Below are 17057 nucleotides of genomic sequence, written 5' to 3'. Positions count from 1 at the left end.
GTGTTCAAGTGTCCTCAGATAACCACAGAGAATCTCAAACCAACACCTCTCAAGCCCCTCGCAGTCGCCCAAAAGCTTGTCTCCTTCGCTCCAGAAGCCCCCCTGCTGCTCTGTGGCGAGTTGTCTGTTTTTATTTATATCGACAGGGAAGAAAGATGGAGAAAGCTGAGATGATGAGGGGAGAAAGATACCACCCACCCAACACATACTAGGACACGGCACTCCAGAGATGCACTGCACCTGCTGTGGCCCCTGGCACGCAAGGCTCATCTCCACAAACACCTCATATATTATAGACACACACATGCACACGCACACGCATATACACATGCATGCCAAATTTATTTAATCTCTGTCTATGTTAGTTTCTTTACTTACTCTATTGTGTCTTCGTCTTCTTCTTGTCTGCATTGTTTGTCTATAATCTAAGCCTGTTGAAAAAAAAGACAAATAATTACCGTATTGTTGGTAAAAGTCGTTCAATGCAAATAATGTTGTTGCCAAGTAGATGTCCTCTTCTAAGAAGGCAACAGTGATGATGATATTATCTATGCTGATATGCACTTTAATCAGGTATCACTTTCTTGTTTCCCAGCAGCAAGAGCTTTGCCTGTGCATCAAGCTACATTTTACAGTGACAACACTGGATCCAGAAGGTACACTAAAGACTCTTATTGCCATCACTCCTGTAATGCTGACAGCTTAATCTCAAATCTCAGATTCAAGTGATGCCACATCCTATTTTAGATCCACTCCTGTCATTAAATCAGTCCTCTACTGCCCGCAATACAAATAAAAACCAAATGGACTCTGATAAGAATCTATTTCCATATGCTGGATTTGGTTACATGGGTAAAACAGAGATTCTGTCTTTTTTTTTTTTTCTTTCCTTGCTACAGTATGTGGTCATTTATACATTTGTGGTATGTTCTAAGATGGTTGTTAAGGAAACTGTCTGGAAAGCTCTACTCCTGTGCAGGATTGGGCCAATTCAGTGGTATGTTCCTATACGTTAGGATGGAGATGAGGGATTATTTATTAGTCAAATGTGGTTATTACCTCCGTTAGGCCCCCTTTTGAAATCCCAGGCCTTTGAATCAATGATGGCGACGTAAAAGAAAAAGTGTTTTCTTAGTCAGTTCAAGCCTCAGAAAACTCAAACAATAAACAGGCCGCTTGGAAAGCTAATATTTTCTGATTCAGATATTTATTTAAAAGATAACGTTGGACGAGCTGCAGATTATTTGTCTGATCAAAAAGTGCTTTTCGCTGTTCAGTCCACAAACCTTTCAAGTCAGACCACGTTCAAATAAATATGGAAAGCGGCCTGAAGTTTAAAATCACACACAGATGATGAGGGCTGATGTGAGTAGTCACACACACTGTGGGAGCCCATGTGCTCGCTGCAGGAATATAAATGGAGTTTTTAATTGTTTCTGACTCAGGTCTGTGGGCTGGGTCTGGGTAAAGCCAATTAGGAGACTGGAGGAAACAGTGAAGGATTGTCTGCGGAAAAAGGCTATGACTCTCTGGTAAGCAGGCAGACAGTGTACGCGTTTGTGTGTTATTGTGCACGTACATTTCTGTCTGTGCGCACTTTATGTGAAACTGCTGGAGCGTACTCTGTGTCTGCATCCATACGTGGGCATGTGAGTGCTTTTCTGTCTTTGTGCGAGTGTCTGCATGTGTGTGAGAGCGAATGCACTTTGAGTTTGGGAGAAGAAAATGTCATATGGCATATCTGATTACGTCTTGCAATGTTTTTTGTACAGTATTTAGCTTTTTTTTCCCCCCCTGACACTGAAAGTATCTGGACCACTGCAAAAGTATCTGCAGATTGAAATCAGACCCAGAGCTCTGGTCAGACTTGGAACCAAAACAGAGAGAAAAGCAATGCTGAGAAACCAGCTCTTTGGTTTTATGTGACTTATGCGGTGCTTGAATTTCACCCATTGTTTTGCATAGTCAAAACAGTGTTTCAGGATGAAGAGAAAGGCGGTCAGTAAAATTTATGGTGCAGTTCACCAATGTGAAACTTCATACAATATGTGAGGTCGATTTTCCTTGTACCATGTGTGTCACTGGGTACTGTGGAACTCTGAAACTATGTCACCAAGACAGGTTCCTGTATTTTTATTGTATTTGGCATTTTAAGTCGTTCTGAATCTGAAGTACAATAATTGAGAAGCATACAGTAACTGGCAGAGAAAAGGAAGAGTGCCTCCATGAGCAGATCTCTTCAAGTCATGTTGTGAGTTTTAAGTTCCCACTAGTCACAACTGACTGTTCTCTGTAAAATAGATGAATGTCAGGTCAAAATAATAGATCTAAATAAAAGCTCTTGCTTTTTAATTATCAATGACAAAACCTGACATTTACCCGATGATGTTTTGAATCACAAACTCTACTGAATAAGAAGCCGCCAAACCACAAATTCAAGATAAAAATGACATCTAGCTATTTGTACAGTTTAATAGTGTGTTCTATTTTTAATACCACTGTCACATGATTTGAAGTCACTCTTGAAAACAGCATGAACCACAACGCTGAAACATGTTAAAATGCTGCTCCATCACTGCTGCTTTTTTTTTTTTTTATTATTCAATTGAATTTTGAGTACCATGGTGGAGAAACTAAACAAGAAGTTGGTCCTATTTATACCTCATATTTACAATGCAGTGTTATTATAAATAATGAGGTCCCTAAGGTTTGCATGCTGACAGTGCGGCGGTTGTTACTAGCAGCCATTTAGCCATACTGAGCTCCCTGGTGGTCTTTAGACTCACAGAAAGAGAGAAAGAGCGCTACAATTCCACATTCAATTCACCACTGCTGCTCAAAAAGCATATTATCCCAATGTGAGTGTATGTACGTCCTCACAGGTGTAGTAAAATATGTGAGTATGTAGGTATATACACTGCATTCTGTATGTGCACTATATGTGGGAGTAATGGTAATGTGCACTGTTTGTGTGTGTGTTTATAGGTGGATGTCTGCTCACTGTAATGCTCATGCCTGTGTACGCCTGAGGGTGTGTGTGTGAGCATGTGTGTGTTAGCAGTGCACAGATTTACACGTGTTCATGTGTATGTGTCTGTCCGTGTGTGCGTTAAGAAGCAGATGACTTGATTGGTGGCCGGATCGGGCCAGCTGGTGAGAGCTAGTGTTTCCTCTGGCATGAAAGCTCTCTGCTTGGATCATCATCGAAACCAAGGAAGGGGGCATGTGTGTGTGTGTGTGTGTGTGTGTGTGTGTGTGTTTGTGTGTAGAGTGGCAGCGGGAGCATAGAAACAGTCATTTTTTTTGTGTTTACATTTTATGTATTTTGCTAACGCTTTTACCCAGAGCAGAATAGCACTGAGTGAAGCTTCAATTCCAGGATCAACATCATTATAATCAACCGACAGTGAGGAGGTCCAGGGCGTGTGTGTGTGTGTGTGTGTGTGCAGGGTGTTTTCATAAAATACGTTATTATTACATACATGTATGCTGTGCAGACAGACATAAACACAATTCACAGATGCACAAATGGGCTGTGTGAAAATATGGTTTCCTCTAGTTGTGTAATTTCTGGAATTTTGAGTGTGTTCCAGACAGGAAAATTCATGGAGACAGAAATTTAAAAAACAGGTCAGGAATACTGAAGAGAGTATTTAACAATTTGCTTCACACATTCACTACATTCGCTGGAGATTTACAGACCAACTGGGGGCATTTCTTTACAAAACCAAACAGAGCAAAATTTTTAATCAGGGACTTGCACGATGGAAAGTCATTGAAAAGTCCTTTAAATATGAGCCACAATGGGAATATTGATACAGTAATTCATACACATATACACAAAAACAGACACAACTGCACCCACATATGTACTTTGGTTGCAATTAGGGCTGCAACTGGAAAGATTTCTCATATTAATCTTTATTTCAGTCTTGCAAGTGTTTTTGCAATATCATTTTGTCCGTATGTAATTTCTGTGGTTTGATCTAATTTGTTCCTAATGTACAATTTTGCATATATGCTTTAAAGCCACTCTTCTTTTTTTTTCTCATTTTAGCTTTCTCTGTCTCAACTCACATTTCCAGCCCAGGATCACCCCTCTTCTTGCTTCCACTCTGTGTGCATCTGGCCGTGGGCTCGCTCTGGTCTGACTCTGGGTGAGGCAGGTCTGCCTGGGGCTCTTAAGAGAGGAAGCTTCTGCTCACCTGTTAGCGTCCTGGTAGGATGAGACAGAAAGAGAGCGGCGTGGCAGAGAAAAAGAGAGAGGAGGCGGCTTTAAAGATAGAATGAGCAACAATTTAATTTTACATGATAACTAATCATCATGTCAGTTTTGAGTCATTAGTATAATTCATGTTAACGAAAAAGGACAATGGGGAGATGATTAGCATGCACGAGTCTTTAAATATACACATCATCAGACACATGATCAGATTGTCTTGGCTGTCAGATTGTCTGTGCTGTTTCACTACACAAAGGAATATAAGATTTACAGAACAAAGCAGGAACAGATTACAATCCCAATTAATACTAAAATTAGTATAACCGTCTTTGCCGCCAATGGTTTCACTTAATTGAAGAAGTTATATCAAGGTATCCTAATTCATTTTACACTGATACAGTAGATGCTTTAAACTGCCTCCATCAACTCTTGGCTGCTACATCCTCAACCATGTTTACCACTTGTTAGCTTTGTTCATCTTTCATTTGTTGGTGAGCAGGAAGTGTACAATGAGTTTATCTGAGCTTTTTTTTTGCTATAGTGCAGTTTCTGGCACAACTTCACCCACTCCCAAGGTGCACAGAGAAGGGACAAAAGTCTAAAGAGGTCAAATCTCCGGCAGCACTTGTAGTATATAGAACAACTTTATTATTAGACCAACGCATTTTAGCTTGTGGCTTTCATCAGGATCATCATAAAAAACATTACAAACAACATTTAAACAGAGTAGGTTAGGTGTGAAGCAGAAAAAAAATCAAAAAGGTAAAAAATAAATATAAAAGACAGCCAATCATGTACATCCAGACACATATCAGCCATCTACAAAGATGGGTTGGATATATGGTCATGTGGCTTCAGGCCAATCAGGCCAGTCCCAGACAGGCAGAGAGGCAAGGGGAGTGTCCAATAATGAGTGACACCATATTTGGTCCATTAACTGGAGAAGTGCAGGTTTAAACATGTCATGTCATGACTGCATCAGTGAAATGTCATACGTGCAATATGACACATCTGAGTTCTGAATGATAAGTTTACTTGTAATTATGACTGAAAATGTTTGAATTGTATTCACATATTTAATTTCTTTTCATTTCGATACTTAAAATGACTTAACAGATGTGAAATGATGTTACAGCTCCAAGTTTGGGGCTACATAATTAAATCAAAATGGCTGTATTCATTTTTGTCGATTGCGGTTTTAAATAATTAGAAAGTCAGAGGGACAAAACGAGAATAATGTGGAAGTGTAGACTGGGCAGTAAATGAAATAATGGAGAGAGCATAAAGCGGAAGAGTGTGAAAGAGCTAAGATAGAAAATGCCGCAACATAATAAAATAGATGAACTGCATGTATTCACCCCAAGACCCTGTCGACTTTTATGACAAAATGAAAACTCCACTTTTGCTTTGATTTACTGTCTGAACTACATCATCGCCCCTCCCCTCCTCTCTCTCTCTCTCTCTCTCTCTCTCTCTCTCTCTCTCTTTCACTCACTTCCCCAGTTTTAATCAAATTTGTAGTGGTCAAGTTGCCACCAATAAACAAAGCATACATAAAAGATTAATGATGCAAAGACACACCCTCTCTGCCTATTGTGTAAACACTTTTGCAAAGCCATGAAATGTCAACGATGATGCTGCTGTGGTAGGATTTTCCCAAGCTGAGAATGGTAGTTTTGTACTTTGTTTCATGGAGGGAAGTGGGAACTGATGAAAAAGGCCTTGGGAGGTGTTTGTGGATGTGATGGCAAAGGTAAATGTCAATGCATTCATAGGACACACACACACACACACACACACACACACACACACACACTCACATACAACATACTACAACCAGTGCACAACTACTGCACATTCCCAAATCCTAAAAATTTGCATTAAAAAAAAAATCATTTGCATAAAGCAAACCAGCAGACATTTGAATTCAATGTGGTAAAAAACAGGTTTGCAGACAAAAAGCACACAACACACAAACTCTCATAAACATAGTACATTCACAAAAAAATGCAAATATAACCACAAGTGTACGCATATGCACATAAATAATCATATCCATGTCTGCCAAAGAAGTCACTCACACAGCACACATAGCTCTCAGCCACTCTTCTGGCCCTGAAATACCAAATTCTGTGGTAGACCAACTGAATGACAACACACACAAGCGAGAGCTGACCTTCACCACCACAGACACAAACATCACTTCATCAGCCACCTCAACACCACCGCAGGCCGGGCAGAGGGCAGAGGGGGCTGCAGACCTAGGCTAGCTATCACAGTGATACTGCTAATCATAACCTGAGAGACAAGTGAAATTTGGTGGAAAATAACTAAAACAGTAAAAACATCAATATGGGCAATGCAGCTTGTGGTTCTGGGTTTGGTTTTTCGTTATTTAACTCATTACCATTGATAACTAGCCAAAAGGAGATAACATGACATTCACCTGAGGTATGAAGGAGTATAATCTGAGAATAAACAATTCTCAACCTATGACATAAAAGTACCCATCAGGTGTTGGTTTCTACCACTCAGGATCAAAGACAAATGTCCTCCTGAACACACTCTCCCAAAAGAACGATTGATTAATTCCTTTAGGATGATATTGCCAAACCACAGGCTACATTCAATGACCACATTACTAAAAATTTAACGTCAATGTCAATTTGATTGATGATCTAATACACATTAACAGCATTGCCAGAATGAATAAAACACAAACACAAGTATTTGAATGTGCAATCGCCAATAAAAAAAACCAAATAAATATATTTTCATTATCAATGTGATTTTGTGACATGTTTTGGGACCTACATGACACACCCACTTTACTACATGACACACCCAGTTTACTACATGACACACCCACTTTACCACATGACACACCCACTTTACTTCATGACACATACCCTGATGTTGTGACCGTAACTGTTATGGTGGGAAACTAATGATTAAATATTCCAACTGTCCAGTTAACTAATCTGTTTTCTGGCATCCAATGACATGCTTTTTTAATGATATAATACAGTATAATAATCAACGTTAATATTGAGGGAAGACAATTAACCTACATTTTAATTGATGGAGGTTGGTAAGGAACCTGGATAATGGATAGGGGGGGCGCTGATTCAAAAAAGGTTGAGAGCCAGTGCCGTAACGTTACATGTTACACACCCCTGACCCCTAACCCCACACACATTTCTCCCTTCTGTATTTCTCTGTTTAGCATCATCAGGTTAGGCTAACCCATTGTTGCTAACTTCAGAGCTAACCCCCTTCACTTTTCCAGCAGTTGGGGAAACAACAGATGAGACTTTTCTTGGTCTTGACAGATTGTAGCTTGTACTGTACATTTACTGCCAGATTGGTAACTTACTACTGACCTTTTCCTCTGTTCCGCTCGCATCCACCATCACTTTTCCACCACTCGCTCTCTCACTTAACCACTCATTCGCTACGCACACATTACGCACTGCCCTGTTCCTTAAAAGGAGCTACACCACCAGGAGTCTCCCAGGCAACAACACAGATGTTGACTCAGATTTTGGAACAGCTCTGCACAGAGGCTTTCAGTGTTTTACAGAGTAAATGGAAAGCAAAGTTATATTTGTCTCTCTCTTTTTTTTTTCTTTTTTTTTTTGCTGATCCGAAAAATGATCCGAGCCGTGACTCAAAACTGTGATACAATCCATCCATCCATCTGTTGTATCGTATGTTGTGTCTCTTTCTAGAGGCGCCATTTTGCATCAACATTCAACAATCTTAATGTAAGATTATTAATGTAAGATGATTGAAGTTTTAATTGGATGCTATTATGCTGATAACTTCCTGACCATCAGAGGGAACCCCAATTGTTCTGTGTGTTCTTCAGTGTTAAGAATCCAACCGGTATCAATAATGTACCACCTGACCCTTCATATCGCCTGCAGCTGCATACAGTACACATACACACACTCACACACTCACACACAATAACCAGTGGCTGGGGGTGGATTCTCGTGCTCTTCAGGGGGCAGTTTAGATGGTCACGCCTTTCCCTTTGTGCCATTGAGGCATTGCCACTGTCTGTTTCACATTTTACATGCCCCCCTCCCACCCCCCCATCCGACACACACACACACACACTCACACAAACGCACACACATACATACACACATATATGGAAAAACACATATACACACTGACATAAATAACATAAATGCTTACACTGACATTGCCTGTTTCACATTACAAACACACGCATGTGCATGCATGCATTCATACAACTCATACATTCATCCACCACTAACTGACAAACATGCAGAAAGACACAAGTGTGCAGACACACACACACACACAAACACACAAACACACAGAATGCTTCTGTCCCAGTCTGTTTGACATTAAAGCTCAGTCCCTCTGCACCAGAAGGCAGTTGTTTATGTAGATATAAACTATTGTTCTAATTACCCCATATGTAGTCCTCCAAAAACAATGACGCTCTCTGATGAATATTTAACGACTGAATTCAGACACACACATACACACACACACAATAATGATATGTATGCACACCATCAAACACTGCCTGATTAGAATTTATCACAGACAAATATGAAAATGGCTAGCCTGTTTTCTCCTCCAGAGATTATGGATATTTCAAAACATATATTTTCTCTCTCTCTCTTCCAACCCAGGTATTTTAATGGTCAACCTGTAAAGTAACATCTAGTAACATCTAGTCCTTAGAATTGGAGAAAATGATATTGTGACATGGGCTGAAACACTTATTGACCCATATCTATCAAGAATCTCAGAGTAGAAATAACCCGACTTGATACATATTTGGTCTTACTTTTAGGCGAAGGTGTGAAAGGATTTGATCAGGTTTCTTAGAGGAGCTGCAGAGGTGTTATAGCAAATTATGAATCCCTAATACGTGGCTGATGATAGGACATGCATGCAAATTCTGGTAGGTGTGGAAATACAGAATTCTTGATTAGAGCTGCAACAATGAGATTAGTCGATCGACATAAAATTAATCGCAAACAATTTTCAGAATCGACTAATCGTTTTGAGTCATTTTTTAAGAAAAAATGTCCACATTTTCTGATTCCAGCTTCCCAAATGTGAATAATTACTGGTTTATTTTGTCTTCTATGACAGTAAACTGAATATCTTTGGGACATGGACTGTTGGTCGGGATAAAATAATTTTAGTACCTTTTAGTGACTTGGGCTTTAGAACATTTTATGGCATTCTGTAGACCAAATGGCTAATTGATTAATCAAGATTATAATTCACAGATTAATCTATAATGAAAATAATAATTAGTTGCAGCACTAATCCTGATATAAAATAACCATGAACATCAAAAAATACTCTATTAAAACTTCTTAATGCTGTTAACAAACAACTGTAACTGCAGTTATATATGATGTAACAACTGCAATTGTATTAATTGCACCTCAAAACTCCAATATCATTTTTATTCAATCATTTTCCTGCCCTAAACCCAAAAGAAAGAGGTCATATTTTACACAAATTCATGGCTTAGCTAGCTCTTAAAATCTATGGTCAAATCATAGATAATGAAACTTCTAAAGAACAATGTTCCACAGGCCATGAGAGTGGACAAAAAGCAGTGTCACAGCAAACCAAAATATATTTATATTTAATCTACAAGCCTGTAGATATCTCCTAAATTTAAAAGTAGGCGGTTGAAAAGTGCTGAATCGAACTCATGTACCCTGAGGTGCAAGTATTTTAAGTCCTGGCTAAACTTTCAGAGTAATTCCTAGGAGGGATTTTGAGATGTCGTAAATACTGGCCCTGTAAAAGACTGATTGACTTGATAATGTGTTCATGCATTTTTAAGAATGCATGTGTGCGCTTATGTTTGTAATATATAACCCTCAACATTCATGTGACCATCTGAATGATACACGAGGAGTGGCAGTATTTTATGTTTGCTTACCCAGCAGAAATGAATGTGACACAGTGAATGAGGAGACCATACGGGGGTGAAACCCAAAGCTTGGGGACTGACATTTGGGAGGGTTATGGCAAGTTGCTCGGCCCATCATTAGTTAGCATCAAAGAGGCAGATGACAGCTTCCTGTAAAGGGACAGTACAGGGGAAGTAGATGGATTTCAGTTGGACGTGGTTTGTATGGGTACAGACTTCCAATATTTACTCCTGTGCGTACAAACACACACACACACACAAATACACACACATAAAAGCACACATACTCAGAAACTTTCTTGCATAAATGCAAGCAACAAGTTGTATTTGGTCTGAAAAGTGAAGCCAACGCAGAAGTGCCCTAAACTTGCATTATTTCTAATGGCCAGCAGGAGGCGACTCCACTGGTTGCAAAAAGATGTCCAATTGTATAGAAGTGTGTGAGAAAATGGCCCTTCTCAATGAAACTTCTCACTTGTTTTACTACCTCAGTAAACATTTTCCCAATGAGTTTATGATCTCAATGGCTAGTTTCAAGTCTTCTTCAATACAGCATGATGTTCCTTTTGTAAATTATGATCCCATTTAGAGTAAAATAGACGATAAAGCAGGGTATGCTTTAGGGTGGCTACCACTGCAACAACGTTGGTTACATATGTTACATATCGTAACCCCAGATTATAAAAGGAATATAGGCATAGCTGTCGCTATTAGTGTGTTTTCAGTTCATGAAAGTTAATTGTAACATTTTGGTCACCTAAAAAAGTCAGCATTTTGTTGTACAAAAGGACCCTCTAAGGAGTCAGCTGTACAATTTTTCTGTTAAGTGCATTTTGTTTAAAGCCTGTTTTTCGCTAGCCAAAATTAGCATTAGCATTATCACAGTTAACCATAGACTGTAAATGCACCATGCTAACCAAGCTAACAGCTAGCAGCTAGTGTTGGGGTAAGCTCCACCCTCTCTCTTACGGTCACTTCTGGCTCAAAAAAATCCAACATAGTGACAGTCAAAATGCCAACCTCAAGGCTTCAAAACAGGAGTCCACAAACCAATGGGTGATGTCACGGTGGCAACGACCATTATTTTTTTACTGTCTTTACATAAACGTCATATGTATCATTGAGCTAATAATGTATACATTGTGAATAAGAGAGACTATTGTGGATAAGAAATGTCATGGATTATAAAACAGATAGATGTTTTGTGACAGAAAACAGACATAAACTGTTCTAATATATTGAATAACACAACTTTGATTTAGTTTCACTCCACACAAAATAATTTAGTTTACCACCCAATATGTCAATATACTATTGGCTTTATTGGAAGCCATCATCAACCCTTATTCCTCCTCTTCTTTATGCTCCCCAAAACGCAAGAGGTTGTAGCAATTAGTATTACGCTCACTTTGACAAGAGGCAATTAGGTTAATGGAAAAATTCATCAATTTGTGTACAATAAATATCCTGATTATGGTAATCTGTTGATGATGTAAGCCACTGATGTTCAAAATGCAAAAATAGTACCATTACATAAGTATAACCAATATGGGAAGGTATCAGTGAACACTTGCATTCATTTTTAAAAACACAAAAGTGAAAGACGCTTTAACTCCATCTCTCTCTTTTATGTTGTAACTCTTTTATGTTGCTATACGCAGGTAAAGGTTCAGAAACCTGAGGCAGAAGCAAATCAAAGCATTGAAAACAAATTGTAAAATCTAAAACACATTGTGAGCTTCAATGAGAAAAATATGCCAGCGTAGCTCTGGAAAGTTGTGACAGGACACTCATAATGTGCCAACCCAAAAACCCATGCATAGACTGCAGACACAAATACTGCATGTATCCACATATTCTAGTACAAACACTCATATTCCAAGGCATGCCTACAAACCCATATCCATAAACAAGCACATGGTGTTGGTCAACCATGTTTTCATGTTAGTAACATGCACTTTTTGTCCGCCATTTGACCACCGGGACACATGATCCACCACTGTTTGCTTGAATCAGTCAGAGGTCAAAGAGGCTGAAATATTACACTCCTCAACGCAGGCACAATCTCTCTTCAACTTGGATAAATTACCGCTAATCGGAGCACAGAAAAGGGAAAATAAACTCCCTCCTACACATGATGAGTGAAAGAGAAGGGTCAAGATAAGTTATGCTTTAAACTTTGGAACAGTATTGAGATTAATCACTTTTAGTATGTGGGAAAATACACTCACACGTGTGTTCACAGCCCATCCACACAGCTGTTATCACATACAGACAACCGAATACGCCACATATTCTCACACACAACTGGCCACATTTTTGTAAAAATAAACACATATCCAAACATAATATTATTGACCACTAATCTTAAAGCATCATTGAACATGAAAACGCATTTGATTAAACCAGGATAAATAAAATTTCTTAGACCAAAGTGAAACTGGAAATTCTGCAGAAAATACGTTTGCCGTTTGCTTTTGGCAAAGAAAGAATCTGGTAGTTAAGTATGGACCCTGATCGAATATCAATAAAATGAATGTATGCAAAACAGCACCTACTAACACTCCATATTTAATTAATATGTCAAACATAAGCTCCTGCACTCTGTGAATACTTAAAGGACCAGTGTGCAAAATTTAGTGGCATCTAGCTAAACGGACTTGGCAGAAATGGAATATAATATTCATGAGTATGTTTTATTTATGAAACTAAGAATCGTTGTGTTTTCGTTACCTTAGAATTGGCCCTTTATATCTACATAGGGAGTAGATCCCCTTCCACGGAGGCCACCATGTTGCACTGCCATATTCCTACAGTAGCCCAGAATGGACAAACCAAACTCTGGTGCAAGGGGAGATGTATTAATTTAGTTGCAATCTGCAACCTCACCACTAGATGCCACTAAATCCTACAAACGGGGCCTTTAAGGTCAATTTATAGCTAGTTCCCTAACATTTGTGAGGCATTTTGATATTTTTACTTATCGCTTAGTCTACTATGTATAGAAGTATGCAAAGATTAGTTTTCTTCAGTTTCTATGAAATGCAAATAAAAAATGAAACATTTACTGATATAAAAACTAAACTAAAAGTAGGAACAAGCAGCTTTGAAAATGAAATGCAGCTTATCTTCTTTCTGAATAGGATGCCTGGACAGGCCTTCAGGAAGGCAGCGAAGAGGGGGCTGTAATCCAGAGACAGGCAGCCATAAAGGAAGGCGGGGAGAGAGAGAAGAAGTCAAAGTGAGACTCAGAGGGGGAAATGTGTGAGTCATTGAATCACAGCTGAACGAGTTCATCTGAGCCCTCTAGGTAGCAGTCGGTCTTTTGTGATTATGATATCGCTTCTGGATGAAATTCAATAAGAGGAATGACCCTGAATTGGTTTGCTGGAGCTCAGCCAGTCCTCCACTAAAACAACACAGGAGGAGAGCCAGTGAGGATTAAGCTGAAGGTAATAGGGATTTCAAATTGTATTTATCAGTGTTATCACCATTGAGATGAACTACATTCTTCATACAATAGATGGAATAAAGGGAATAAGCTCCCTTTTTTTTCATTCAGACTATCTGGCAATCAGAAAATCCATTGGCATGAGTTTCAGTGATAGGGGTGCAACGGATCACAAAACTCATAGTTTGGATCATATCACGGTTTTGAGTAATGGATTGGATCGTTTTTCAGATCAGCAAAAAAAAGAAAAAAAAGAAAATGGGGAGACAAATATAACTTTGCTTTCCATTTATTCTGCAAAACACTTAAAGCAAGGAACTTTTACCCATGGTCTTAAATGAAAACAACATTCAAGATGTCCAGTGTTTAAATAAATCTTAAAATATATAAAATAAGCAATTCTTTCTTCCTTTAACCATGGTAGTGAATGAAACAATAGCCTGTGTCCACATCATCAAACCTTGATGATAACTACAAACATGAACACACGTCTTGTCCTGCAGCTTGTTGAACGAGCCACCAAACGAAATTTAACCGAGGAAAAGTGCTGCTAACCTCAGTTAGCAGCTACTTAGCTAATTAGCTGCTCAGCTGCAGCATATTAAACAGTGTAAACTCTATGCAAATGTCACTTTGGACTGTTAGATGATGGTTTGGTTGTTGCTCTTCAAAATTCCCGTTAGCGACACGCTGTCTGACCTTGACTTGTAGCTACAGCAGTTTATTTACTTTGTCTCCGATGAGACATTAAATTTTGCAATTAATTCACGGCTCAGATGCATGCCGAACAGTGGGGGGTGATCCGTACGGATCACAGATCAACTACGTTCCGTTACACCACTATTCAGCGATGATTTCAAGCACATAAACATAGTTAAATGCAACAGAGTCATGGGAACATATTTTTGAGCGTATAAAATCAATAAAAGGCAGCTGTAGATTTGAATTGCAGCCTATTTAAACGGCCAATATATAATGTCAGGCTACCACGTATATGGATTTGTCAGAATAATGAGAAAGGCCGCACACATGTATTTCTGTTTATATCAAGTTTTTATAGGCTATTTCTGATTCCCCTTATTTATAATTCCTCATTGAAATGTTATGCCTGTGCATTTTTGTAAGCTTCTGTCCGTTTTATCCTGTTATTGCGATGCACCCTGACTGAACTTGAACAATCTCGGTCGACTGAGGTTGATTCGACTCCTTGACTTTCAGGAGGCAGCTGTACATATTTCCTAATCTTTGTGTTTGATTGCCTTTTCTATTCTGTATTGACAAAATAAAACAATAAAAACACATCATCTACACACCAGAAATGTATATTATTAGGATTTACTATATATATAAGTCAGATAGGATAAAATGGCAAAAATAATGTCAAATTAAGTTTATAATATATGCCCTGCATTTCTAAAACGTGATGCCTTTGACCTTACAGGAATGTTTGAATGCATTCTTATTAAATTTTGCTATGAAAATAAAGTTTTAATGGCTTCTCTCACAATATCAATAGTCCTAGAATCAATACTTTTAGCTAGTTAGCATTCAGGAAGCAGCTGATTTGAGCTTTTAGCTGACATTAATCTTATGCTAACGTGAACTAGCTTTGTTATCAAACTTATAGTTGTTCAATTATAGCAGTTATAAACTAAAACTAACTCAGCTAATATTGCCTAAAAATGTCCCTGCATATTTTGGTGCTGGTTATAAAGGCTGATGCTATCTATGCTGTTTTTTAAGTAGTTAAGTAGTTTTTAAGCTAATGCAAGCTAACGTTTTTAAGCTAACATTTTACAGTATCATGGTCTGTGCTCAAAATATAACTGAACCACTCAGCTTATACTTACATTTAGATTTACACTGAGGTTTCATTTCATTGTACATTTACTGTACAAAACATTACTTGCCATGATAGTTATGTGCACTGCCGTGAGTGTGTTGAATGTGTGAGTGTGTTGCTGCTTCATAGTGATGTTTATTGGTTAGCGTGGCAGCAGAGAGTCTATGTTTCAGGGTTTATTGTATGCAGGATATTTATCATGGCCCAAACCTATCCAGTTCAATTTTACATTACTTTATTTCACCTGGAAAACCCATTCAGTATCATTGCTTTAAAGGGTGTCTGAGGTTCATAAAGTATATTAAAAACAAACTTCGTCTGTCTGTTATGCTGTCTTCAAATGGAAATTGTGATGTCCTATTTTTGACTTTGGATGTGAAAGACATGATGCTTGTCATTCAAGTTGTTTAAAGGAATACTTTGAAATGCTGTGAAAACACTGAAAAAATCTTTTAGTATCAGACACACTACATTGGGGCATGTATGTGCCACTGTAACGTGTTAAAAAAAACACTAAACTAATTGAGTCCCTGTCATCCTCCCTATTAAAAAGCCTGCATGTAGTTTTTAAATGCTACATTAAGGGCACAAATGCAAGTGCTGTCGTAGATACTATAAATAGTTACTCTACATTTCACTTCCTAAGACAGATGAAAGAAAGCTTCAATGAGAGATGTGACTTAATTGAAAAAGCTACTGGAGCAGTGGCTAGTTCAGATGTGACGTCAGGTCTTTGACTCTTTATAACATCTGATTCTAGCAGAACTGAGATTGTTATCATGACTGTATATAATTATATACATAGTTATGGATGAAGATGTATTATTCATTAATCATATCAAAAAAGACACTGTGGTAGATGTACTATAATTATGAGGATGATATCATGGTACTTTTTGGTAATGGTGGGATCAAACCAGTGTGCTTTCAGTTTCAGAATGGTCTTTGAAGGTAAGACCGCCCTACCATCTTGCTTGTAACTGGAAACTTGGAAAGATGCTACAGTATGTGGAACTGAGAAAAGGAGAAAACTTTTAAGTAGACAGAAGATATTTTGTGGTTAAAAAGGAGAAAGCAAAAGACAGAAAAGGGACAGAGAAAAAGGAAAGAAAGAGATTATTATTGGTGCGTGTTTAGATTTTCCAGCAGATGGTAAAGGAATATTTGAAGTCGCACAAAGGCACTCATCCCTGCCAACACACAGAAGCCACTGATATTGTAAAACGATAGAGAGACAGTGAAACCCACAGAGAGGGAGGAGGGGGTGAACTCAAAAGCTAAACAAACCCCAGAGCGTTCTGCTCTGCTCTGATCCGTCACCTTGTAACCCAGTTCCAACTACACTACAGAGCACTGACACGTTTCCACTGGTGTGCCACCTCAGGCGTAGAGGCGCTACGGTCTTGGTGGATTTGTAAAAGAGGAATAGACATGCTGTACAGAGTGAAGTCTGGCCCAGAGGGAACAACAGGCCAGCCCTTCCATGCACCTCCACCTCCCCAGTGACCTTTCACAGAATACAGCACTGGCAGATATTACTGCTCCTATCTCACTAGGCTCTTAAAGCATCAAAGAAGCCGTAGACTTGGAACAC

The 17057-nt window shown here is 38.7% G+C and overlaps 2 long non-coding RNA genes across 3 annotated transcripts; one reads left to right on the top strand and one right to left on the bottom strand.

The window, feature by feature from the left end:
- The first annotated feature begins 501 nt into the window (after nucleotides 1–501).
- LOC122996507 lies at nucleotides 502–4143 on the top strand. The gene is made up of 3 exons (XR_006407013.1): nucleotides 502–656; nucleotides 1446–1532; nucleotides 4058–4143. It is a non-coding gene; the product is annotated as an uncharacterized LOC122996507 (long non-coding RNA).
- Nucleotides 3346–15710, bottom strand: LOC122996506. Of its 2 annotated transcripts, none has more exons than XR_006407011.1 (3): nucleotides 15471–15710; nucleotides 10179–10319; nucleotides 3346–4216 (listed from the first exon to the last, which is right to left on the bottom strand). It is a non-coding gene; the product is annotated as an uncharacterized LOC122996506 (long non-coding RNA). The 2 variants fall into 2 exon arrangements; XR_006407012.1 differs by lacking the exon at nucleotides 15471–15710 and adding an exon at nucleotides 12903–12944.
- Nucleotides 15711–17057: the final 1347 nt, after the last annotated feature.

Source organism: Thunnus albacares, chromosome 14 (assembly GCF_914725855.1).
Source record: "Thunnus albacares chromosome 14, fThuAlb1.1, whole genome shotgun sequence".
Classification (NCBI taxonomy): Eukaryota; Metazoa; Chordata; class Actinopteri; order Scombriformes; family Scombridae; genus Thunnus; species Thunnus albacares.
The sequence above is the reverse complement of the archived record's forward strand: the minus strand, read 5'-3'. Positions and strand labels throughout refer to the sequence as shown.